The 26,609-nt window shown below is 37.6% G+C and overlaps 1 protein-coding gene across 1 annotated transcript in view; it reads right to left on the bottom strand.

Moving 5' to 3' along the window:
• PLS1 (plastin 1) overlaps positions 1 to 8,801 on the bottom strand; it is a 79,849-nt gene extending 71,048 nt beyond the window's left edge. Inside the window, exon 1 of the mRNA XM_039219318.1 lies at positions 8,721 to 8,801. The gene's annotated coding sequence lies outside the window, so the exon portion shown is untranslated. The remainder of the gene's footprint in view (positions 1 to 8,720) is intronic.
• Positions 8,802 to 26,609: the final 17,808 nt, after the last annotated feature.

The raw sequence follows: 26,609 nt of genomic DNA, 5'->3' as shown, positions 1-26,609 counted from the left end.
TCTACATCCTACTAAGTTTCTGTCTACTGCTTCTATTCAATTGAAATCTTCAACTATAATTGTGGATATATTGTGCAGTTGAATCAAATTTTACTTTATTTTAAAGATATGCTATTAGGTAGATAACTAGAATTGACCCCTTTGTCATTATGAAATTACCTTCTTTATCCCTAGAAATAGTCTTTGCTCTGAAATATACTTTGCCTGATGTTAATACAGCTAGGATCCAGCTTTCTTTTGGTGTGCAATATTACGGTGTATTTTTTCCAATTCCATTACATTTAACCTATCAATGTCTTTATATTTAAAGGGTGTTCCTTCAAGGCAACATTGGCTGGGTCTTGTGTTTTCACCCAGTCTGAACTATCTCTGCTTTTTAACTGGGGTGTTTCGACCATTAACCTTTTGATGTGATTATTGATATGATTAGGTTTAAGTCTCTTATCTTGCAATCTGTCCCACCTGTTCTTTGTTTCCGTTCTTCCTCTTTTTCTATTTGCTTTTGGGTTACTCAAATATTATTTATAATTCCATTTTATCTCCTTTCTTGGCTTCTCTATTATTTTAGTGATTGCTTTAGGGTGTGTACTATACACTTTTAACTCATTATAGCTTATCCTCAAGTGCTATTATACCCTTCCACATAGAGTATAAGGATGTTACAATGTATACTTTTACTTTTTCCCACCAATTCTTTATGCTATTTTTGTCATATACTTTACATATGTTATAAATCCCGTACTTCATCCTACTATTTTATTTAAATAATTACCTTTCAAATAGATTTAAATAATAAGAAAAAAACCTTACAGTTCACCTCTATAGTGCCATTTCTGGTGCTCTTCATTCCTTTGTATAGATCTGTATTTCCATATGGTATCATTTTCTTTCTGCCTGAAGGTCTTTCTATGACATTTCTTGTAGTGAGAATTGATGATGGATTTTTCCACTTTTCACATGACTGAAAAGCCTTTATTTCATTTTTGGTTTTGAAAGAAATTTTTGTTGGGTGTAGAATTCTAGGTTGACAGTTTTCCTTTCAGTATTTTAATAATGTTCCTCCACTATCTTATGCATGTTGTTTCCAACAAGAAATTTACATTAGCTTTCTTCCTCTGTATGTAACTGCGTAAACTGTCTTTTTTCTTTGGCTTCTTTTAAGATTTTATCCTTAGCACTGGTTTTAAGCACTTTAATTACAATAAACTTTGATGCAGTTTTCTGCATGTACTTTTGCTTTGGTTACTTGATCTTGTTTACAGGTTTTGTCAAATTTGTAAATATTTTTTACCATGATTTCTTCAAATATCTTTTATGTTTTCCCTCCTCCTTAGGAACTCTAAGTACATGTATATTAGGTCACTTGAAGTCCCATAGATCACTGATGATATTTTAAAATTTTTTTGTAATTCTTTTCTTTGTTTTATTTTGAATAGTTTCTACTGCTATGTCTTCAAGATCACTATTCTTCTGCAATGTCTAATCTGCCCTAAACCATCCAGTGCATTGCTCATCTGGCATTTTATAGTTTTTATCTCTAGAAGTTTAATGTAAGTCTTTTAAAGCATTTTAAATGTCTCCACTTAACTCTTTTAAGCATATGGAATACAGCTGTAATAATTGTTTTAATGTCATTATCTGATAATTCTAATATCTATGTCAATTTTAGGTCAGTTTTGGTTGATACTCTCCTATCATTATGGGTCAATTTTCCTGTTTTGCTCATGTATTTCATGTTCAGTATAAAAATCTAACACAACGGCAGTACTTGGGAGGTATCCTTCTGGACTATTTTAATTTACAAATACTCATATATATTTATATACCTAGATACATGCATGATTTTTTAATGGGGAACATTATTTTAATAGCTACATACAATGGAAAAGGCAAATGAAAACAATTACCTAACATCTTAAATCACATTGCTCTCTAAAGTGGTGTATATCTGAAAGTGGTGAAAAGCATACTCTGTGACCCATAATTTCACTTCTAGAAATTTATCACAGAGAAACTCTTATATAAATATGCCAAAATAAAGATAAAAGCACAGCCTTGTTAACAGTATCAAAAAAAATGGAAACCACCTGAATTCCTTCATTAGGTAACTAGATAATTATAGGATATTCATTTAGTGAAATACTACACAACAGTTAAAATGAAATAGATATTTGTTTTAACATAAGAAATATAAATGAGAAAAAATCTATAGCAAATATCATTTGTGAGAAATTTTAAAGCATTTAAAATAGTGCTTTATATTATTAATGGAAAAATATAAAAAGATGGGTGGGAAAAATAATTAAGATGCCAACCTCAGGACTGTTAACAAGGGAAGGGATTAAAACAGGGAAGGGCCTTCCGTTATCTCTCTCATGTTTTACTCCTTACAGAAAATAAAGAGCTGATACATTAAATAAATGGTAAATTCTTTACTCTTAAATGTGTGTATATTATTTTCACTATTCTTTTGCAAATTTCACTATTTTATAACTAGAAACATGAAAGATACTGTTTCTAGTTAAATCTAGTTATAATATCATATTGGGGCATTTCCTACAACTGTATATAGTGATTCTTCTTTCCATAATGCATTTACTTTTACTTACCCTTCCTCTTCATCTGGTTTCAAAAAAAATACAGTAGAAAATCTCTTTTTAAAGCAAATTAGATAGGAACTCTCCTAAGTAAACATTTTGATTTGTGGATATAGAGGAAAAATCTTAAGTATGTCAGACTTTGCTCTTCAGCTTAAGTAAAGAGCACCCAGAATGAAAGGTTAAATGATGAAAGGGTTCTAAAACAGACCAGCCTGGACACAGGAATACACAAACCCAGAATAAATACTATAATTTTTAAAGCTAGTAATATTGACATATGAAAAGAATCTACTATGTGCAAGGCACTTTAGATAATTTAACTCTAATTCTTGAAACAACCTCCAGAAATAGAAGTTTATATCTATTTGACAGATAAGGACACTCAAGCTCACTAAGGTCAAGTAACCCACCCAATGCCACTCAGCTAGTAAGTGCTAGAGTGGTAAAATTCAAACAACAGTGTCAAGGTCCACAGTTCTATTACTCCATATAAGGCTAGGTCCAGGAAGGTACTCGGGATCTGCTGCAAGGGAATTTAATTATTCTGCTTCTGGAGTTAGATTGACTCTTACCCAGCTTTTGCAATCTTAGGAAATCTTACTTTAGTTAATTTCAGTATCTTTAAATAACATTCATGTCTTTTACTTGTATGTTTTCAGGGGAGTCTGTTTATTCAGTTAATGTAAGTGTCTCAGGGTAAACTCACTACACATTTCATTCTTGGCTAATAATAATGACCTAGCTTTACGAAAGAAAAAATAAATTTGAAACAGAGTCTTCATGGTGGCCTAAAACCAAAGACTAAGAAAGATCACCATGACATTGTAAGGAACAGGTGTCATTATCAAGAGAAATAAGTATCACATTTAAGTGCTTTCTAATTTATAAAGCACTTTCACATACATGATCACACTTGACCTACATCAACCTAGTCAGCAGAACTGAAAATACTAATTTTCTATGTGGTAGTATTATCTGTTTCCCTATATTATTTTACTCCCATTTCACACATAAGGACATAGACTCCAAGAGGTCAACCTGCATAGCATAGCTCATCCACTGCTGAGGGTGAGAGCTGGTACTGTTGTCAGTGTGCTTGAGTCCCAATCCTGTGATCCTCTGGATAAACCACACTGATTCTTGAATGTCCAAAACCAATGACGACATGAAATAGGATGTCAAGGAAAGCAAGAAATTGTCTTTCCACACGATATTCAAGGAAGAGATCTGAGCCTTTTTTATACAGACATTGAAATTAGAGGACTTAGTAAAGAGACCTACAAAACAGTTCCGTATGTGGTTCTTTTTACTTTCTTTTTTTTTTTTTAATGTTTTTATTTATTTCTGAGAGAGAGAGAGAGAGAGAAATAGCGTGAGCAGGGTAGGGCCAGAGAGAGAGAGGAAGACACAGAATCCGAAGCAGGCTCCAGGCTCTGAGCTAGCTATCAGCACAGAGCCTGACGTGGGGCTCGAACTCACACACCGTGAGATCATGATCTGAGCCAAAGTCAGACGCTTAACTGACTGAGCCACCCAGGCGCCCCTACTTTCTTCATTCTAATTTAACCCCAAATTCTCCCTTTTTTTTAAAAAAAAGTAATATATTCACTTATTACATTCAATAAGAACTATCACTCATAAATAAGATAATGCCAAGAGTATATAAATGCTGTATTTATACATGTATTATAAATGTATTATAAATGCTGTATTTATACAGCATGGCATTTTCAAGATTATGGTATTAAGTATTGCTATAAACACTGACTTGCATGGTAAGGTCACAAAATGCTGTAGAGAAGTGAAAAGTGGTGAAAATCTGGTCAGGAAGTAAACATATATTTAGATGAAGAGTTGATATTTAAAATGCCTATATTTTCCCTCTTACATTGATGCTTAATGGTCTTTTGACTTTTAGCCTTTTTTGGTAAAAAGCTATGGGCACTGTGCCCAGAAAAATGCACACAGATCTGAATTTTGCATGTGATTTCAGGGAGTCTGTAGATGCACATTTCACCCTCAAGCCTATTGATGGACCTCCTAGAAGTCTATAGATTCCAAGATAAGAACTCTAGCCCCAAGATTTACCCAAAAGGTTTCCTTGGGAAGAAAACATTTTAGAATAATTTCTTGGAAAACATGTTCTCAACAGTTTTCTTCAACATTTTCAGTGGAAAACAAGAAGTATTTTCCTGCTGGTATAAAACTCAGCAATAAATAACTGTGTCTCATGAAAGGCAAACATGTACACATAGAACCATAATTCACATCTACTGATAAAAATGTACAGACAGACTTATACAGGAGGAAAAAAAGAGGAAGTAAATATGGGTCTGACAAAGATTTTCCTGAGGGGATAATATTTAAACTCAGCGGGCCTTGAAGAGTAAGGAGACTTTTAAGAGATTAAAAAAATGTTTTATTTATTTTTGAGACAGAGAGAGACAGAGCATGAGCATGGGAGGGGCAGAGAGGGAGGGAGACACAGAATCCAAAGCAGACTCCAGGCTCTGAGCTATCAGCGCAGAGCCTGACGAAGGGCTCAAACCCATGAACCCATGAAATCATGACTTAAGCCAAAGCTGGATGCTTAACCAACTGAGCTACCCAGGTGCCCTGAGCAAGGAAACTTCTAAAGTTATGTTTGGGTGTCACAGATATGTCTAAAATCTTGACTTAAAAAGATCCTAATACATCATTTATATTTCTGAAAATTATTCCTTATGGAAATAACCTCCAAGCACTTCCAAGCAGTGACAGTCACTTATTTATGAAGATGAGTTAATAAGCATGTACAAAAATAAAAAAAAGATTAAAAAATTAAATGGAATAAGAATCTCAGATTTAAAAAAACCTTAAAAGTCATCCAGTCCAACCCCTTCAACTTATAGATGAAAAGATAGAGGTGACACCCTTAGCTCCTCAAAAGCCACCAAGAACAAAGGTCTCCACCAAAGAGCAGGAAATATTAGGAAGAAGTATTAGGGAACAAAATTAGACATATAAATATTTAACATAATGTATTTCACAAGCAGCCTAATTTGGTCCTTATGACACAGGATCCTATGTCACAAACAGTTCAAGAGACACGCCAAGATAGGAGTGGATATTCCACAGAGCAGAATCTGGACAGTGGGCCATTGCTCCTTTGACCACTTCCAGTATTTCGGATATTCTGAAATTTATGTATGCTTAGGTGAGTGGATTAATAAATTATATAACTTAACTGACAGCAAGACTACCTTCACTAAATGGGCAAGTGGTTTTATTTTTTTTTTTTTGTGATCACAAAGGAATTCATAATTTAATAGAATAAATATGAGTAGAAAAGTAAAGACATTTCGAGAAACTGTTGAGAAGAATTATTTAGGTAAAGAGCAAACATTTATACTTTTTCCACTTTTAAAATTTATCTTCCCTGCCATCCTAGATCTAGTTGCTGATAGGAAGGCTTTATTTATTTCATTTTGGTTTTTTCTTTCATAGTTTAATGTCAAGTTGGATTCCACATAGCACCCAGTTCTCATTCCAACAGGTGCCCTCCTCCATGCCCATCACCCCCTTTTCCCTCTCTCCCACCATCAGCTCTCAGTTTGTTCTCAGTATTCAAGAGTCTCTTATGGTTTGCCTCCCTCCCTCTTCCCAACTATTTTTCCCCTTCTCCTCCACAGTCCTCCATTAAGTCTTTCCTAATCCTCCTATAAGTGGAAGCATATGGTATCTGTCTTTCTCTGTCTGATTTATTTCACTCAACGTAGGGCAAGTGGTTTTAAAGGATGCCGGCACAGAAACTGGGTACTGAAAATATCCTAAGCATACAAACACAAGAAAATGGAGGAGCAGACATCTCCACTCCTAATGAGACTTCACCAGCTACATTAGAAAATAAAACAGAGGCAATTGTGACCACAAGTTGGACAAACAATTCAAAATTATCAAGATTATGTAAACTACAGTTCTACACTGTCACTGGCAATAAATAGTACCCTAATTGTATATTGTACCATGAGATATTAGTTATTACAAATATATTCTTGGAAGTGGTATGTATAAAATGTTTTTACTGATGGGAGTAAAGCAATGAAAAAAGGCTAGAGAACATTGTTCCAAGAGGAAAGAGCTCAGCGTCCAGCCTCAACTGGAATAGGTAGAGGGAGAATTCTTCCCACCATTTGCTACTTCTGGTTAATGATAGCATCTCTTCTATCCTGCAAAGGTGAGAACTGGGTTGGAAACACTTGGAAGAAAAGAAACAGAAGCAATTCTAAAAATCTGAATTCTAATATAAAGGATGTAGTCAGAAAAGGCCAGTAAACTTTTATAATTCTAAAAGCAATTCAGGCCCAGACACAACGGGCATTAGAAATTAAAATCAGTACTTAGAAAAAACAGGCAGCCAAGCACTCAGTGGACTATATTCAGGAGTTCGCGATGTATGCTCACAGTGCACTAACCCCAAGTGCCACTCCATTCTCCACAGGCTCATATTCCTGGGGACCTTAGCAATAGGGCCTTTTATAGCACTGAAAGTAAGTCAGCATGAACTTGGACTTTTATAATGGCTAGATAAGGCCACGCCATTAGTAACATTTGTAGCTATGCAAAGTAACATAATAAGGGTAATCAAATATCATGCTTTGGGTGGTAAGCTGATCTAAACTAAGGATCATAAAGGAATGTTATCCCCCTCCTCTGCAAGAACACAATTGAGCATTTGGCTGGTTCATTATGAAAGGACTGGCACAGGGCACAGCCTTTGTTGGACTCCGTGCATAATACAGGAAAGGGAATTCTGGCTCCATAGAAAGCCAGAAAAGGTTTTTTAAGAACTATGTGAAATTTGTCCACGGCACTTACTTTCCAGGGCTCATTGGTCATGATGTGTTTGTTTCTCTAAGATCTGCAGAGTTACTCTATTCTATGATGCATACAAATAAATTTAAGTGGTTGACTCCTTCACAAAGCTGAGCAGATAAGTCTTAATTTATTACTTAGGTTTGAGAGCTCAGGTCACTGCACAAAGGAAACATACTTAACTTTTTAGAAGCTGGCCCCTTTTAAGAAAACTCAAGAGTCTGTAATTCTTTGGCACTAAGAGCTATGCAAACTGCCAGCAGTATCAGTATCCAAGTTTCCTCGACATGCATCATTCAAGACCTTCTCAGCTTTACATGGGCTGGGAACTGCTCATTTTCTGTTTTACTAAGAAAAGAGCTCAGGTGAGGCTGCTAGGGTAAAGATATATGTTTCTCTAGCCAGTATTAGAAACCACTAAAAATGCTCATAGTGAAAGAAAACATGTTTATTTGTATACTATATAAGGAAATTTTCTGAAAGCCCTCAGCCTCTTCCCAAATTCTATGAAACAGTGATGGGGGGGGGGGAAGCTTTTAAGTAAGAGTACTATCTCCAAGTACATTCTGGTACTTTAAAATGTAGAAGAGCAAAAATAATGATAAAGAATGTATTTCAACGATTTTTTTTCAGGCTCCGATGGTTAGATACACTCTCACCACGTCCTAATACTACCAACATCTCCTATTACCACTTATTTTACTTATCTGTGGAATTGCTTTAGAAAAAAAGAAAAGTTTTGCTTATCCATGATTAAACCATAGATTGGAAGAGCTGTTTCATTAGACTGAAAGACTCAAGCTTTGAAGCAATGATACGTATACATTCTAGAGGGCACAGAAAGAATGTGTGTTCAGTCGCCTTAGCATATCCCTAAGAATTTATATACATTTCTTTTCTTTTTTTTTTAGAATTTATATACATTTCTAAAGGAAAAAACTAAGGCCAAATCAAAAATTACAATCTGAATTTTTTTTAATCCAACCCTGAATAAACCCAAACACCCCTTTCTTACCTAACAAGTATTACTTAAGGCAGAAATAGTTTTCAAAACAGAAAAATTAAAAGAGAATTAAGAATTACGTGACCCTTACACCACGGTTACTATTTGCATCGATTATCAAAGCCATCTAAAATCCCAAAGCAAAAATGCACTAAAACAAAACGTGAAGAGGTTTATCTCAATTTAACAAATATATTTTAAAAAGCAGTTTCAGAATCTGAAGCCAGATTATTTTTATTAACATAAGGGGAAATTTTGCATACCTGCTTCTGTTGGTCTTAGATCTTGAGACCTGGAGGTCCAAGAAAACAATCCAGAAGGTTTAAAATTCGGCCTAAGATGTGTCTATCCTCAGTTAATCCTCTGTCAAAGTCAGGTCAGTGTTCGACCAAAGAAAATAAGCAAGGCCAAACTGAAGTATTCTGCCTACTACTAAGATTTTAATCTCAAAAGAACTTGGTCTCAAGTAGAAAGGCCAATTTTCAACATGGGTGTGGTTTGGAGCTATAAAAAAGTCAAGAGGCAAAAATGTAGATGTCATCATCATTTGCTTGATTATGACTGTGTCTTAAAATATACCAGGATTTTCACTTTAGTCTTTAGATTCCACTCAAGCAGATCTTCTTCCTATGGATTGGGACTGTCCTATAAAGGTCTTATTATTTTTATACATATTCCTTTGCCACTTTAAATTTTGAAATGGCAACTTTGTTTTCACCATGTGAAAAATCATTAAGCAATTAAGTATAAATGGAGAGTCCTAAAAAAATAACTAGGAAATTGCCTTAAACCTAGAAACAAAATAAACCCTACATCCTACTGAATTTTGTTTATAGTCACTGAACTAATTTCAAGGAAATGTATAAAATTACCTTTGAATACTAACTGGAAGCATTATATAGACATAACAGTGTTAAAGCTAGAGAGTATCTCAAAGGTTATAGTCCAGTTCCACTGTCAAGTATGGCAAGAAAAGGTTCACTTATAAAATCTATAATCCATTTTCAGTGAATGGTTAATTCTCCGAAGAGGAAGTGTGAGACACATTTTATGATGCCTCCATAAAAGTAAAGAATGGCTGTTATAAAAACTGCTTCACAAAGTGAAAGAAAAAGTTAAGGGTTTTTATGGTACCAGCCAGTTTAAAAAAGAAAAAAAGTACATACCATATGATCCTCCTTATATCATATTCTAGAAAATGCAAACTAAGCAATGGAGACAGAAATCAGATGAATGGTTGTCTGGAAAAGGAGTGGAAGGAGGGACAGACTTCATGGGGACATAAAGAAACTTTGGGAGGTAATGAAAATGCTATGTACCTTGATTGCAGTGCTGGTTTTGCGAGTGCATACGTCTATCAAAACATATCAAATTGTCTGCTCTAAATGAGTAAGGGCTACTATACCTAAATTCTACCCCAGTGATTGTTAAAAACTACACTGACATATATTTAAAAGGCACTTATATTGAAGAAGGCTCACTCTTGCTCTACGTGGCCACGGTATGGCTGAACTAGAACCATTAGGCCAAAATAACAAAAAATTTCTGCATTGATACGAGTAAATTTATGTTGCCCAAGTGGGTCCAGAGTCAACCTGGGTTACGTCTGGAACACTGAAGTTCTCTTCACTGGGCATGTTCCAACACAGGCTCAAAGTACAGTTTGGGGGTACGATGTTCTCTTTAGGGATTCCTACAGAAAATTGCATGAAGTAACCACTAAGGATTGTCACATCAAAACATTACATTATTTTAAGGAGGCCCAGTTATGGATGTTCGTGACCCTGTGGCTACTGTGTAGAGTCCTGCTAACGTCCTGACTAAAACAAGGATATGCTGTGTCTGATTTCCCCCAAGGACTTCACTTCATAGGAAAAGTCAATTACTTGCCCAGTGCATCCTTTTTAAAAAATGGATCCTGTGTGCCTATTTTCTGATCTTTGAAAAGTAATTTGTAAAGTGGAAAATACTTGGAAAATAAGAAAATTTAAATCACTCTCAAGCACACCATTCAGAAACGACCAGGAGGCCAATATGTTATGAATTTCTAGTCTTGTACAAATATATGCATGAATATAGTTTTCTTTTTACAAAGTTCGTACCTTTCAATATATAGTTTTACTTTTAACATTAGTAACACCTTTTCCCCACCATGAAGCATTTTTTGAAAACATGCCTTTCATGTTTCATTAATGGTCCACGTTATGACTGTACCCTGATTTATTTGAGCATTCATGTTGGTAACTATGGTGGTTTCCAGTGTTTTACTTTTAGAAATAATGCTTCAACATCCCTGAACACAGAAAATGAATGGACCGTGAATATCCCTGAATTCGACTTCTCTAATATTTTATCCATCCATTTTCTTACAACCAATTTCAATATCCCCTCTGCTGGGATGTGCTGTGGGAGACCATTACAATGTGCAATATGGTGGCTGCCACCTTTGCCGACAAGAGTGTTTTCTTAGAGTATCTACTAGGAACCTCAACCAAAATTTTAGAGAAAATACACTAATTTGATCTCAATAAATACTATGCAGAAAGCGATGCAGTGCTGAGGTACCACTCAGGGCCAAGGATAAAACCAAGTTGTGGTTTTAACAACTCTTGAATATTCGAGGCAAAAGTGTTGTTGGAACCAATACAGAATCAATAAATACTGGAAAATAATATCCTGACTCCCAGTTGCTTATGTAACTGAAACTACTTGATAAAGCAAGAACATTTATAAAAGATGTACTGTTTTGTGTTGCAATGCACCTTCAGGGCAAGAGACACAGTTTTTTAGATCTCTGGAAACCCACATATTCTTACTTGGAGAACTGTTTATAAGAACAGTTTTCACAATATAAGAATTTTTTCCTGTATCTTAAAAATAGTACATTTCTCAAACTTCTAAAATGTCATAGTAGTGGTTACCCTTGAGATTAGGGATAATTGGAAGGAAGCAGGAGGGTTAGGGGATGCTGGAATAATTCTGGTATCTCAATTTAGGTGCTGATTTCATAGGAGTATCATTTTGTCAAAACTCATCAAGTTATACATACACTCATGATTTGTACAGTTGTCTGCATGTGTACTACCTGCCAGTTAAAGACTCAGAAACGGACAAAAAACAAAAAGTCCACTCCCTTGCCCCCACTATATTACACTAGGTAATCTGACAGAATAGAAATTAACTTATTCGATAAAAGATGAATTGGAAACCTCATCTCTAACGATCCCAGTTCTATTCCTGAAATTAGACATTCTTTAACAATGTCCTTTTGTTGACAACATGAAATAATAAACACACATATCTTGCAGAATTTTGGAGCCTTGAGAATATAACCAGTCACTAAAGTTTACTACTTTAAAGCAATTCAATAAGTAGTTCTGAGTACCGACTAAGTTCAAGATGTTGCAAGGGCATCTTTTAATGCAGATTTATGGAAGAAAACATGAGAGAGAATTTAAAATGGCCTTTGAGAGACTGGCAGATGACACAGATTCTTTTTATCATTTTACACCTACTGGGGAAAACAAGTAGATGTCACACATATCAGCACCTTGGAAAAGGTTTCCTAGAATTAGTAGGTGTCAAAAGCTGTCATACACATGTAGTACTACAAATAAGTGGAAAGGAAGACAGGAAGGCACACTGGGCAGTTAAGAGGCCGTGAACAAAGGTGTAGAACTATGACAGTATAGGGCATACAATCAGAAATTAAAAGCAAATATCCTGGCTGCATGAGTGTCCTTATTTCATGTCATAATTTTCTTCTGAATCTAAGTTACCAGAGAAGCAGGCACAATGTGAATGACTTCCCTTTGCAACACACAGAGAAAAGTGCCACCGTAGCTCTCCTTGACTATACAAAAGTCCTGAAATATCCTTTCCAAAACTACTTGTTTTGGAATCTGGCCCTGAGATGATTTCAGTTTAGAAAAATAGCCAGCTAAATCACATTTTCTCTGACACATCAACATTAATGCCTGCAACCCTGCTGGCAGTGATAACCACTGCTGTCTTATCTGTCAGCAAAGGCAGACAATGCTTCCGTCAGAGGCAGGCAGAATAATAATTCCCCTCAAATATGCCCATGCCCAAACCCCCAGAAGCTGTGAAGATGTTACCTTACTTGGAAAAAGGGATTTCGCAGATGTGTTTAAAGTTATGGGCCTTAGGATGGGACAGAGTATCCTAGATAATTTAGACAGATCAAATCTAATCACATAAATTCCTTAAGAGCCGAGAACCTTCCCCTGCAGATAAGAAAGGAGGTGAAGGAGGAAGAAGGGCAGGTAGAGGAGGAGGAGGCAGAGCAGGAGGAGGAGGAGGAGGAGGAGGAGGAGGAGAGGCAGTGGGATTCCAATTGTAAAAAGACTGGACTCTCCGATGCTGGCTTAGAAGATGGAAGAAAGGGGCCATGAGCCAAGGAATACAGGGGGCCTCCAGAAGTTGGGAACGACCTTCAGTTTATATCCAATAAGAAAATAAGGATCTCAAGTCTACCACCTCAAGAAACTGAATTCTGTCAAAAACTTGAATGATCCATGGAAAAGATTCTCCCCCTAGGACCTTCAGAGAGGAACAGCTCTGCCAACATCTTGATTTTAGCCCAGTGAAGAGACCGATGACTTCCAGCCTACAGAATTGTAAGGTAATAAATGTGTTGTAGAAGTCACTAAGCTGGTGGCATCTCGCTAGGGGAGCAACAGAACACTAACACAGGCTCACACGGTCTTATTCAGAACAGGATATTCTTACCACCTTGGCCTTGGATTACCCACAAGAGAGAACAGCTATCATTTTGAAGAAGCAGAGAACAGTAGATTTGTAAGGAAGGGCCAGTGTTGGCTTTATGACTCTCCTTTAATAAATTTTCCCTTCAATAGGATATAAACACATATTGGAATTGAGTCAAATATTCGGTTTAGCAACTTAAAAAGAAAAACACTACAACAGTGAAAAGCTTCAAGATTCTGCCAGTAATGATGAACTGGGCGCCTTACTATTAACCCTAATAGACTGAGGCCCAGAGATCACTGCAGTAGACAGTAAATGCCACCCAGTAATTAGGTGCAGTGGTTCTCACCAGTGGTCATAAATTCAACCTGTGGAGCTTATGTTAAATGAAGATTCCTGGATCTTATCCCCAAAGATGATCATTCAGAAATTTTAGGGTAGGACCTAGAAATTTGAGTGAGATGAAAATTCAGAATTTCAAAATGTTGTCCCCTAATGAATGATTAATACTGTCAAAGTACTCCCATCAACCATTCTCTCACCAACCACCTTAGATCTCTCTATTCTGACAGGGGCCCAGAGCAATTCTTGTCAGGAGTTAGCCCAGGGCTAGCCCATCTAGCCAAGTAGGCAGTTAAGAGTATGTACACCTTTGGTATTAACAAACTTAAGACTTGATTTTGCTCTTGCTCTTAACTGACAGAGTGTTCTGGGCAAGTTACTTACGGTCTCTGAACCTCAGTTTCCTCGTCTGTATAAAGGGAATGACAAGTCCTTCCTACTCATATAGTTGTTACCCCAATTTAGCAGAACTCTTGGAACCACAGTTACTGTGATTATTAACGCCACCATTAATTCCATTTTTAGATGAAGTCTACACAAAATATTTATCTGCAGAGGTAGTTTGAATTCTTTAGCATTTTTCATTCCTGTAACAGTATCTGGAAAGATTAAATATTTAATGGAAGTAAGCTTCCACTCTGGACTGCATGGAAACTGAGTGTGTTTAAAAGAGGCTATATTGTTGGCCGGGGGGGAGGGGGGAGGGGGGAAGAATAGGGTGGATAAATAACTAAAAGGAACCATAAAATCAGTATCTCTTTGATGCTGTATATAGCCAATTAGGCACAATTTTATTTCAATCCTCTAAAAAGGCTGGCTCAAGAAAACAAAGAAAAACCAAAAACAAAACAAAAACATTTTTCCCAGCACAAGCAGTTAGGGAATTTATCTCTTTTTTTTCACCTTAGAACATAAAATGCCAACTACACGGACTGTTTGAGACTAGCCCTTGCCAGCACTGAGTATTTTAATGGCTAATCAGGCCTCGGTTCTGGTTTGAAACCTCTGAACAACCTGCTCAAGGTCACAGAGCAAGCTAAACAGTCTCAACATGCAGGTGAAGAAGAACATACATAATCATGTCACTGAACAATATACACAATTCAGTAACATGAAACTAAATAGACACAAACTGGAAGCAAAGAGCCTTTTTGAGTCCATGCTGATTACAGATGATACTATTACCATCAAATGGCTTGTAGTTGGGGTCACAACTAGGAAAATAAATCAGAAACTAAAAACTTAATAAAATACAGATATATGAAGAATAAATTGTAAAGAATGATGTTGGAAGGAATACAGTACCTATTCCATTATTTTCTTCCTACGTATTTTAGTGTTTTCCCTCTTTACTCTTTCCTTTGCCTCTCCTTTATTCTTTCGAGCAAAGGTAGGCAATGTTAACAGATGAGAAAAGGGGCATTTAAAGAAAGTCTTCGGGGCGCCTGGGTAGCTCAGTCAGTTGAGCGTCCGACTTCGGCTCAGGTCATGATCTCGCAGTTCGTGGGTTCGAGCCCCACATCGGGCTCTGTGCTGACAGCTAGCTCGGAGCCTGGAGCCTGTTTCAGATTCTATGCCTCCCTCTCTCTCTCTGATCCTCCCCTGCTCATGCTGTCTCTCTCTCTCTCTCAAAAATAAATAAAAATATTAAAAAGAAAAAAAAAAAGGAAGTCTTCATCCTTGCACCTGCTGGTCCTTCACAGACTACAGTCCTCTGGAGAGTGCAGATTTATCAGTTGGGGGAAAGCCATTCTCCTATCTTCTGTTTCCATAAGGGCCTATTATAAAAACAGCACTTCTGGCCTCTTCTCTACACCCCTTTCTCACTCTCCTGAAAAGAAAGGGAACTGACTTCGCTCACTCGTGAGAGGGAAAGTGTCTTGGGTATATTGAAACTTATTCCTCTACTGCAGTGATTCTCTCGGTTTAACTGCACCACAATCACAAGGAGGGCTTATTAAAATATAGACTTTTGAGCCCCACGCTCCAGCGTCTGTGGTTCAGTTCATCTGGGTTGGAGACTGCAGATCTGCATTTCTAACAAGTCTTGAGGCAATGCTGATGCTTTTTGTCTGGGGAACCACGCTTAGAGAACTCATTGCTGTGCTGAATGGGTTTAAAGTATTCAGTGTCATGGTCCTAACATGCCTTGCCCCTTTCCTCTTTAGCAGCAGCTTGTCCTCAGGACACAAGATCTCCCATTCCTCCATCTGGTAAGCAACCTCAAGGCCACTATCCAGCAAGTCTTCCTAGAATGAGGCGGACAGAAGTTAATAAAGAAGAAAGGTATGAGGAAGACCATTTGGCCACAGGCTGCAATCATGGTCCAGTTCCATCAGGAATAAAGTTGGTATTTTGAACTCTGAGAGGTCTGTCTATATTTCTCAATCAGTTCAGAGAATAAAGAGAGCAACAGTATGAATTATCAGCCCCTTCAACCCAAGTGTATTCAGCTTTATGACTGTGGCAGTGACTAGGAATTCCAAAAGCTGTGCCCTCATTTTGCAAGCATTGACCCTGTCTTGCCTAAGCCATAATGCTAAAGCCAAATGACACCATACTGAATAATGTTCCTGCTCTTGAAGAACATGTAGGTACACCAAGTGGGGAAAAGATATAGGCCCTTCAGGAAATTCAGCCTAGATTACTTCTCTGGGTCAATCATCGACAACTGTCCATAGCAGGTTGGCTGGCCCAGTAGCTCCCTCCCTACCCACAGCTAAGCAAAGCTCCCCCCACTACCCCACCACCCTGCTTGGCACTTCCTAACCACTCCTTCTACCCATTTCCATCCTTGGGTCCAGGATTTCCTGCCCATCCTTCACATGATGATTTTCAGTCTCAGCTTTCAAGGGACACCTTGGCTTCAAACCCTAATGTGTAACCAGACTTGCCCCATCTCCGTTCAGTTTCACACAGCTCCTGGAGCCCTTAACAGGGCTCAATATATCCCCAGTCCCTCCTTCTCTGGGAGAGAAATCTGGAGAGAAAAAAGGTTTTCCTTAAGAACAGCAGAAAATTAAAACACGGTCTGTCAGAAACAGAAAAGACAGGAAATAGCGAAACCCATGCCAGGTCTTGCAGGTTATAATCACGCTACTTCCAGGGAGCCAGTCTCAGGAATCCTGTAACTTCTTCACCAACCCAAAAGGCTCTCCTGGCTGCCAAGAGACAAAATGGCACCCAGGGACCATATCCTGCCTGGATGAATGCCCTCTGTGGCTCATTAAATGTCTTTTAAATTTTGGAGTGAACACATAAAATTAGAGATTAACATAAAATTCAGATTTCTATTTTCTCTTTTAAAATCAGGAGGTCTAACATAAAACAATGCTCAAGGTCACTCATCACCAGGGAAATACAAATCAAAACCAGAGAGATACCACCTCACCCCAGTCAGAGTGGCTAAAATGCACAAATGAGGAGACTCTAGATGCTGGCGAGGTGTGGAGAAATGGGCACACTCTTACACTGTTGGTGGGAATGTAAATTAGTGCAGCCCCTCTGGAAAACAGTGTGGAGGTTCCTCAAAAAATTAACAGTAGAACTCCCCTATGACCCAGCAATAGCACTGCTAGGCATTTACCCAAGGGATACAGGAGTGCTGATGCAGAGGGGCACATGTACCCCAATGTTCATAGCAGCACTTTCAACAATAGCCAAATCATGGCAACAGCCTAAATGTCCATCAATGGATGAATGGATCAAGAAGATGTGGTTTATCTATACAACGGGATACTACATGGCAATGAGAAAGAATGAAATCTGGCCGTTCGAGGGTAGATAGAACTCGAGGGTGTTATGCTAAGTGAAATTAAGCCAGGCAGAGAAAGACAGATACCATATGTTTTCACTCATAAGTGGAACAAGAGAAACTTAACAGAGGACCATATGGGAGGGGAAGGGGGAAAAATTAGTTAAGGAGAGGGAGGGAGACAAACCATAAGAAACTCTTAAATACTGAGAACAACTGAGGGTTGAATGTGGGTGGGGTGGCAGGGAAAATGGGTGATGGGCATGGAGGAGGGCACTTGCTGGGATGAGCACTGGGCGTTCTATGGAAACCAACTTGACAACAAACTATTTAAAAACTTAAAAAAAATAAAATCAGGAGGTCTAGCAATACTAAGCCCACATTTCTACATGGTAGCACTGGGCTAGGCCAGTGACAGCTGCACCCTTTACATAGGTGTAAACAGCTTGCCACAATCCTATGATCCCTGGCTATTCTCAGTTCCCATAGAGTATACGTAACTGAAAAGTGGTGAGGCATGAGCTCTATTACTTGCCATTGTTAATTTCCTGAGCTACCCCTGAACTCAAATTATTAGTACTGTACTGTAGAGAGGCCAAAACCCATGAATTTTTTTTTCCTCCTCAACTCCTCAGTTGGTAGTTGCTTCCATTCTCAGTCCTGAAGCCATAACTGTAGGAATCCTGAACAAATGGATGAGTGCTTACCTGAAAGTGGCACAGGCTCGTGGACGGTGAGGATGAGGAAAAAGAGGGTAAAGGGACTCAAAATAAAAAGACAACCAATCCCCTTTTCAACGTCTCTAGCTCCCTAATAGATAAGGACTCAAGTAAGAAAGAGTAGCCATGTCCTGTGTTGTTACAGACAGAAATCCCATAATCAAGTGACCAAATAAAAAAATCTATGGCACACTTAATTTTAAATTATATACAAAGCAAATAAAAGTTGTTTTTGTAAAGACCATCACCTGGCAGCCGTTTTCATTTAGAAATAAGCTAGACCAAAAAAATCAAAGAAAGAAGGAAAGAAAAAGACCACTGAGAAAGGAAAATGATTACCTAATTAGGAAATTATCATGGTGCAATAAAAGTGTACAAACATCTTTTCTTGTCTTTAATCATCTGTTATTTCCATGTGCAATGTACTGGTTGAAAGTCCTGCTAATCCACCATCAAATGACTACAGTGTCACGGCCAGTGGCTTGCCCCAGAGTGGCACAAGTTTGGGTATCTTTTGAATTCCTGGTCTTTGCCCAAAAGATTAGATTAGTGGTGAGGTGGTCAAGGGGAATATTTGATTTTTAAAATTCTCTTTCTCACTTCTCTCCTTCCAAGGCCAGCACTTCAGGGGGAAAATAAAATGTATTACAACTTACTTCACTTTTCTTCTTAGAGACTTTCCAGGACAAGAATGGATTCCATAGTCCTTTTCCTCCTAGTTCAACATAAAACAGATCCAAAAGTGAATCAGGAGAAATTTTCAATAGTCTACTAGGAATCTTTCACAGGTGGTGTTCAGTTTGGGATCTAACCTTTCCATGGATCCAGCTGAAAGAACAATGCAAGGAGGGCTAAGGCCTTACCTACAGTGGAATAGCCAGCCCACTGTGATGACTAACAAGATCCCTTGGGAATATAATTACAGAGGCTTCCACATAATGTATCACAGGAGAGGTTTTGTAAACTCTATACACAAATATAAAGTATCTATGATTATTGACCTGGACATGATGCAACACTTTGTGTAAATCCGGTCTTGCCCTGATTCTCAGTGATGATTCAGTTCAGAAGAAAATAGCTCACTGTTTATCCCAAATTAGAGTCTGAGTTGATTAACTTTGCTCACAGACAGAAGTTAAAATTAAATCAGTGAAAATGATTAGAATACTTGCTTCCTAAATGTTTCCTTTTTCAATTATATACTTGCTTCTTAGGAAAAATTGTTTAGTTTTAGTCACCATTTCTATTTTCTTACACTGTAATAATTTTTTTAAAAATCAGCTTAACTAATTTAATGAAGACATTTCAGTCCCGAAAAAGCCATAATAGGGCATTAGGAGCCCTGACTCCTTGGGAATGAATATAGACTCTGTTTTCATTAATTACATCACCTTCAGTGAGTTGTTCTGAGTCTTGGTTTTCATACCCAAAAAATTAAGACAATGCTAATAATACCAACTTCATGGAGTTTAGGGAAGGATTAATTAACAGCAAAGGGCTTAAGGGCCTGACATTTAGTAGCACTCAAGCGACCCTAGCTATTATTTTAAATATTAGTGATTCATAATTTTCATAAAATCAACATTCCTCAAAAGTAGTATCTATGTGTGCATACTTGCATATTATGTGTATATTTATATATAATCCTAATTTGCAAAAATGACATTCCCAATAACTGATGGGAGAGCTGTTTATTGAATAAAAGCCTTGATGAGGTTAATTATGCTCAAACACTGAATCTGAATAATTTAAGTAGTCATTAAGGCAGTGCACTATATATTTGTGAGAATAAAACCATACAGAGCTGGTCCAGCCCAGGGGTAAACAAATTCAGGCTACTCATCAAGGGTTTTTTAAACACAAATCTGGCCCACTGCCTGCTTGCATACAACCTTGACCTATAAATGGTTTTTATATATATAAACAGTGGAAAAAATCAGAAGAATAGTTTGTGACATGAAAATTACAATACATTATTATTTTAGCACCCATAAATAAACATCTTTGGAGCACAAACATACTCACTCATTTACTATTGTCTACAGCTGCTTTCCTGCTACAAGAGCAGAGTAAGGTAGTTGAGACAGAGACTACATGGCCCACAAAATCTAAATATTTATTATCTGGCCCTTTGAAGAAAAAGTTTCCCAACCCTTGGTCTAGATTGTCATTTCTGTGAGGGTTGAAACTGCTGGAATCTATCTCAATGCCTGACCTAAACTGTGTTCAGTAAATACCTGATGAATAAATATGGTATCAACATGAAGGTGGAGCTTCTCCTATGCCTTAAGAATAGTTGTTCTCAAACAACAAAGAGCCTTTTTCAAACAGAGAACAAGGGAGGACTGCTCCAGTCTGTACAGACCAACTGGGGTCTTTATTTATTTATTTATTTATTTTAATATTTTATTTATTTCTAGGAGAGAGAGAGAGAGAGAGAGACAGCGTGAGTAAGGGAGGGTCAGAGAGAGAGGGAGTCACAGACTGAAACAGGCTCCAGGCTCTGAGCTGGCAGTCTGCACAGAGCCCGACGCGGGGCTCGAACCCACTAACCGCGAGATCATGACCTAAGCAAAAGTCGGACGCTTAACCGACTAAGCCACCCAGGCGCCCCTAACTGGGGTCTTTATTATCCTATACTTTTAATGGTGGAATTTTAGGCTACACCAAATAGAGTGGGACAAGGGCAGATCATAAAGACAACAACACAGGAGTTCTGCATTTATCAGGAGTATGTTTTTAATTTTTATTTGAGAGACAGAGAAAGAAAGAGAGAGAGAGAAACACCAATAGGGCAGGAGCAGAGAGAGAGAAAGGGAGAGAGAGAGAATCCCAAGCAGGCTCCTAGCTTTCAGCAGAGCCCAACATGGGGCTCAATCTCACAAACTGTGAGATCATGACCTGAGCTGAAATCAAGAGTCTGATGCTGAATCAACTGAGCCACTCAGGTGCCCCAGTAGTGTATTTTTAAGAAAAGGAAAAAATGGCATTACAAAACCACAAATGAGGAGAATTCATTTGGAGGAAAAAACATTTGTATATTAAAAAAAAAAATCCCACGGCCTTAGTTCACCACAAACTTATTTCTAGATATGGCTATTAAAAAGGTTTGCAGAAGGGGTGCCTGGGTGGCTCAGTTGGTCAGGCGTCCGACTTCGGCCAGGTCATGATCACATGGTTTGTGGGTTTGAGCCCCACATTGGACTCTGTGCAGATGGCCAGCTCAGAGCCTTGAGCCTGCCTGGGATTCTGCATCTCCCTCTCTCTCTGATCCTCCCCTGCTCACACTGTTTCTCTCTCTCGGAAATAAACAAAACATTCCAAAAAAAGAATTTAAAAAGGTTTGCAGAAGAGCTGCCTGTGTAGCTCAGTAGGTTAAGCGTCCTACTCTTGATCTGAGGTCAGGTCATGATCTCATGGTCATGGGATCGAGCCCCATCTCAGGCGTGGATTCTGAGTAAGATTCTCTCTTTTCCTCTGTCCCTTCCCTGCTCAAGTGCTCTCGCTCTCTCTCTTTCCTGCTCAAGTGCTCTCTCTCTCTTTCAAAAAAAAAAAAAAAAGGCGTTAAGGAGTGCATGGAGGCTCAGTCAGTTAAGCATCTAACTTTGGCACAGGTCATGATTCTCACAGTTCATAGGTTCGAGCACCACATTGTGCTCCATGCATGCTGACAGCTTGGACCCTGGAGCCCGCTTTGAATTCTATGTCTCCCTCACTGTCTGCTCCTTCCCACTCATGCTCTTTCTTCCAAAAAATAATAAAATAATTTTTTTAATGTCAAAAAAAAAAAGGTTTGCAGGTGTACCTGAGTGGCTCAATCAGTTGAGCCTCCCTTCAACTCTTGATTTCGGCTCAGGTCATAATCTCAGGACCATGGGATCCGGCTCTGCACTGAATGTGGAGCCTATTTAAGATTCTCTCTCTCTCTCTCTCTCTCTCTCTCTCTCTCTCTCTCTCTGTGTGTGTGTGTGTGTGTGTGTGTGTGTGTATCCTCCTCTTTCTGCCCTCTCCCCCATTTATGCTCTCCCCTCTGCCCAAAGTGATTTTTTAAAAGAAGCCTGCAGAGTCTACTGTGGCAAAAATGAGTATAAATCCAAATCACAGTAAGTATTGGATCTCACTGCAATCTATGTTAGTCTGACAACATCTAGAATGCTACCTTCAATCTAGGAAGCCTCACCTATAAAAGTATAGTGACAATCAGGTTTCTAGAGGAGAGCTATCAGCATGGTGATGGGTCTAATCTAGGCACCATTTCAAACAAGGCAAGTTGCTGGAACTGGAGAATATTTATCATGGACATGACATGAAATCACATTCCTCAATCTGAATTATTTAATTTTAGTAAAACATTTAAGAGAATATATCAATAAATATAAGCTTTAATCATGATCACCTGGAGAATTATAATGTAAAAAAGAAAACTTTTTTTTCTTACAAGTTTTTCTTTATTCCCTTAGAAGATGCAACCTTGATATCCACAAATATATATATCAAGTTGCTGAATCAGTCATACTTCAATTATTATAAATTTGTTAGTTTATGGCAAAGTTCATTTGGTATTCAGAATCAAGTAATTATCATTTATCACTAAATATTTTGGTATACTTTTCTCTCTTTACTGGAGCTTTTTTGGGGGGTTGGGTAGGTTTTAGGGTGTTTTTGTTTTGTTGTCAAACTAACCAATTCTCTTGCTGTAAAGGAGATGACACAGACATTTACTGTTCATGAATAGCCATGTGTTTCTCATCACTTCCAGCAGGAATGTGATTAGTTCTATCCAATGGGTTGTGAGTAGAAGTGATGTATGTCACTCTAAGCCAAAGCAATTCAGAGCTGGTACATGACCCTCTAGCTCCCTTTCCCCTGTTAAGATGATTTGGAAGTCCCCTGTTAAAACAGCAAAATCACGAAAATCAGAGCAGCCTGGATCTCTGAGTCACTGCATACAGAACAGCTAGCTGCTCTGGAGAACAGCCAGTGCACACTGACATTTATGTAACAAGAAGACAGTGGAGATTTCAGGGTTATTTGTCACTGCAATATAGCCTACCCTATCTTAACTCATACAGAAAATCTGTGCAGAAAAAAAACTTGTATCAGTCTGTGATTAAACAATTAGGGCCTTTAACTTAGTTGAATCAAGTAGGGAGATTTTCTAGACCTTCTATGCATCTTTATTATTTCATTTCCAGTGCATCTAAAGGTTATTACCACACCTACCTTTTTCAAAGGTTAGTATTTAGGAAAAAACTCTCTATGCTACTCACTTATTACTAAAACTCAAGATCTTACTGAGACACACAATAAGTGATGTACACTGAGCAATATAACCACTGACAAACCTTAGCTGAATATATGGTTCTCCCACTTGGCTCTTTTCCTGTTTTACAACCCTCAGGCTTAATTTCAGGAGACACATGTGGCAGTGGAGTTACTAGGCCACAAGCAGATAAGATGGCATAGTGACCTGGGCAAAGCTGGCTCAGTTCTCCTTTGTTAGCAGTCAACAAGTATACTGTTAATTGGACAGACTGATTTCAATGGGGTCTTGAACACAGAGAGATGCAATCTCCTCCAGCTCGCAGTAAAAATATCCAGTAAGATAAGGACTCAAGCCTACATCCTTCAACACATTGCTGATTTAAAACCACTGGAAATTCTGGAGCCTGGCCTGGACAATAGTACGGTATAAACTTCTACAGCCCTGGGTTCAAATGTCAGCTTAACTACTGACAGCTGTGTGAATCAGGCCATGAGCACAGCCTCTCTAAGCCTCAGTTCCTTGCCCCCTTCAAAGGGCCTCTGAGAGGATTTACTGGAATTGATGGTGGTTGAAATACTCATTATACACTGTACCCTTGCTGCCTCAGAACCATGGAATTTTTAAAGTCAGTCTGGATTTCTATCAACTTTGTGTTTCATTACAAGCAAAATATGATTCTTGGGTACATATAAGGCAGTGAAAAACACCTTTGGCTTTACCCTTAAATTAGATGCTGTCTAATGACAGTCACAATAATAAATTCTATTACTTTATCTAATCATCTTCCAATGTGATCAAGTCCTTCCTAGAAAAAATATATATCTTGAGTTAAATGTCTGTTCATTTGCCAAAGGAAACTGAATTTTTTGAATTCCTAAGAATTTCCTATTAATTAGACTTTTGCTGCTTTCCAATTTTGATCATGTATTTTTATACTATAGGTGAACTTCTCATGTAATATTTTTTATACTAAAAAGCAATGTCAATGCAGCCTAATCACAAAAAAGAAAATTCAGACAAATTCCAACAGAGAGGCAGGCTACAATGTACCTGACTAGTACTCAAAACTCTAAGGTCATAAAACAAAGCAAAGCAAAGCAAAGCAAAGCAAAACAACAAAGAAAGGTAGAGAAACTATCACAGCCAAGAGGAGCCTAAAGAATGTTAATTAAATGTAATGTGCTATCCTCATTGGGATTCTGGAACAGAAACAGGACTTTCTATAAAAACTAAGGGAATATAAATACAGATTTTAGCTAATAATGATGTAACAATATTGGTTCATTAAGTATAACAAATGTACCACACTAGGTAAGATGTTAATAGGGTAATCTGTGTGTCAGTGTGGGGCATGTGGAAAGTCTCTGTACTATCTACTTAATTTTTCTGTAAATCTACAACTGTACTGAAAATTAATAAAGTTTATTAATTAAAAGTGTTACCACAATCAGATACCACTTTCATATAAAGATGGACATAATCAAAACCAAATTGCAATTGCTGGTGAGGATGAGAAACATCTCATACATTGCTGGTAGGAATGTAAAATGGTGCCATCACTTTGGAAAACAGCCTGGTGATTCCTCAAATTGTTAAACAATGAGTTACCATACGACCCAGAAATTCTTTTAGAGAAGCCCAAGAGAAATGAAAACACATGCCCCCAAAATACCTGTTCACAAATATTCATAGCAGCAGTGTTCTATAGAGCCCAAAAGTGGTAACAACTCAGATGCCCATCAACAAATCAATAAATGTTGTAGGATCCATACAATGGACTATTATTCAGCCATAAAGAGTGAAATTTTGATGCTACTACATGGATGAACCTTGAAAACATTATGTTAAGTGAAATAAGCCAGACACAAAAGGTCACATATTATATGGCTCCATTTATATGAAATTTCAAGAATATGCAAATCTATAGGGACAGAAAGAAGGTTTGTCATTGCATAGGCAGGGGGTGGGTAGGAAATGGGGAGTGTTAATGGATACAGTAAAATACCCAAAATGGACTCATACTTTAAATGAGTGAATTGAATAGTATGTGAATTATGCCTCAATAAAGCTGTTATGTTAAAAAAAAAAAAAAAATCATCATCATGAGCACCAAGAACACTGATGAAACACTGTTTAATCCTATTCAAGGCAAAGGCTTTAACAATGTCTGGTTAATATGAAACCTTTAATTTCCCTGAGAAGTCTTGTTGTTTGATTTTGTAATACCCTTAGTAAATTGCCTAAGGGCATAACATAATGGAAAGAACCTGTGCACACAGAAGGCATGACTGAGCCTTTTGAGATTAAATGAGCAATATCTATAACATAAGGCCTCCCTAAAGAGCACCAGAGATGTGAAATAGGATACAAAAGAATATTCCTACTGATATTTAATAACAAATTAACTTGCAAAAATGAGTATCAGTACAGTACCTCAGAATGCAGTAATTTCCTCTGAATTACTGGAAAACTACAATGTTTTCAGTCTCCCATTAATTGTCCCAGTCCTATAAGAAACTGAATCCTAACCTTGCAGAAAACTTCAATTAAGGTTTTGTCTCCCACAGCACAATACATATCACTTAGGGAGAATATAACTCAGTAAAAATTCCACAAGGTGAATTTTTTTTATCCTACACATTTCAGATGTGTATTGGCAGGAAATACAATAATTTAAAAAACCAAACTACTTTGCTCAAAATGAAAAAGATGAATTTTTGCCCATATTAATCAAGTCTAATTTCATGAATCAAGAACTGAATTACAGTTGACCCTTGAACAACAGAAGTCTGAACTGCATGGGTCCACTTATAAGGAGATTTTTTTTTTTGTCAAATAGTACAGTATTACAAATATATTTTCTCTTCTTTATAATTTACTTAATAACATTTTATTTTCTCTAACTTATTTTTCTGTAAGATTATAGCATTGTAATACATATAATCTCCAAAATATGTGTTCACTAACTGTTCATGTGATCAAAAGACTTTTATTTTAATTTTTTAAAGTTTTATTTAGTTATTTTGTGAGAGAGAGCACGCATGAAGAGGGGGAGGGGGAGAGAGAGAGAGAGGGAGAGTGAGTATTCAAGAGAGAGTATTCCAAATTGGCTCTGCACTGTCAGCACAAGCCTGATGACGATGACACAGGGCTCAAAGCCATGACCATAATATCATGACCTAAGCCAAAATTAAGTCAGATGCTCAATTGACTGAGCCAACCAGATGCCCCTCAGTAAGGCTTTTATGTTATCAGTAAGGTTTCTAGTCAACAGTAGGCTATCAGTAGTAAAGTTTTGGGGGATTCAGAAGTTATATGTGGATTTTCCATTGCATGGGAG

Source organism: Hyaena hyaena, unplaced genomic scaffold (assembly GCF_003009895.1).
Source record: "Hyaena hyaena isolate Hyena2069 unplaced genomic scaffold, ASM300989v1 scaffold_806, whole genome shotgun sequence".
NCBI lineage: Eukaryota > Metazoa > Chordata > Mammalia > Carnivora > Hyaenidae > Hyaena > Hyaena hyaena.
The sequence above is the reverse complement of the archived record's forward strand: the minus strand, read 5'-3'. Positions and strand labels throughout refer to the sequence as shown.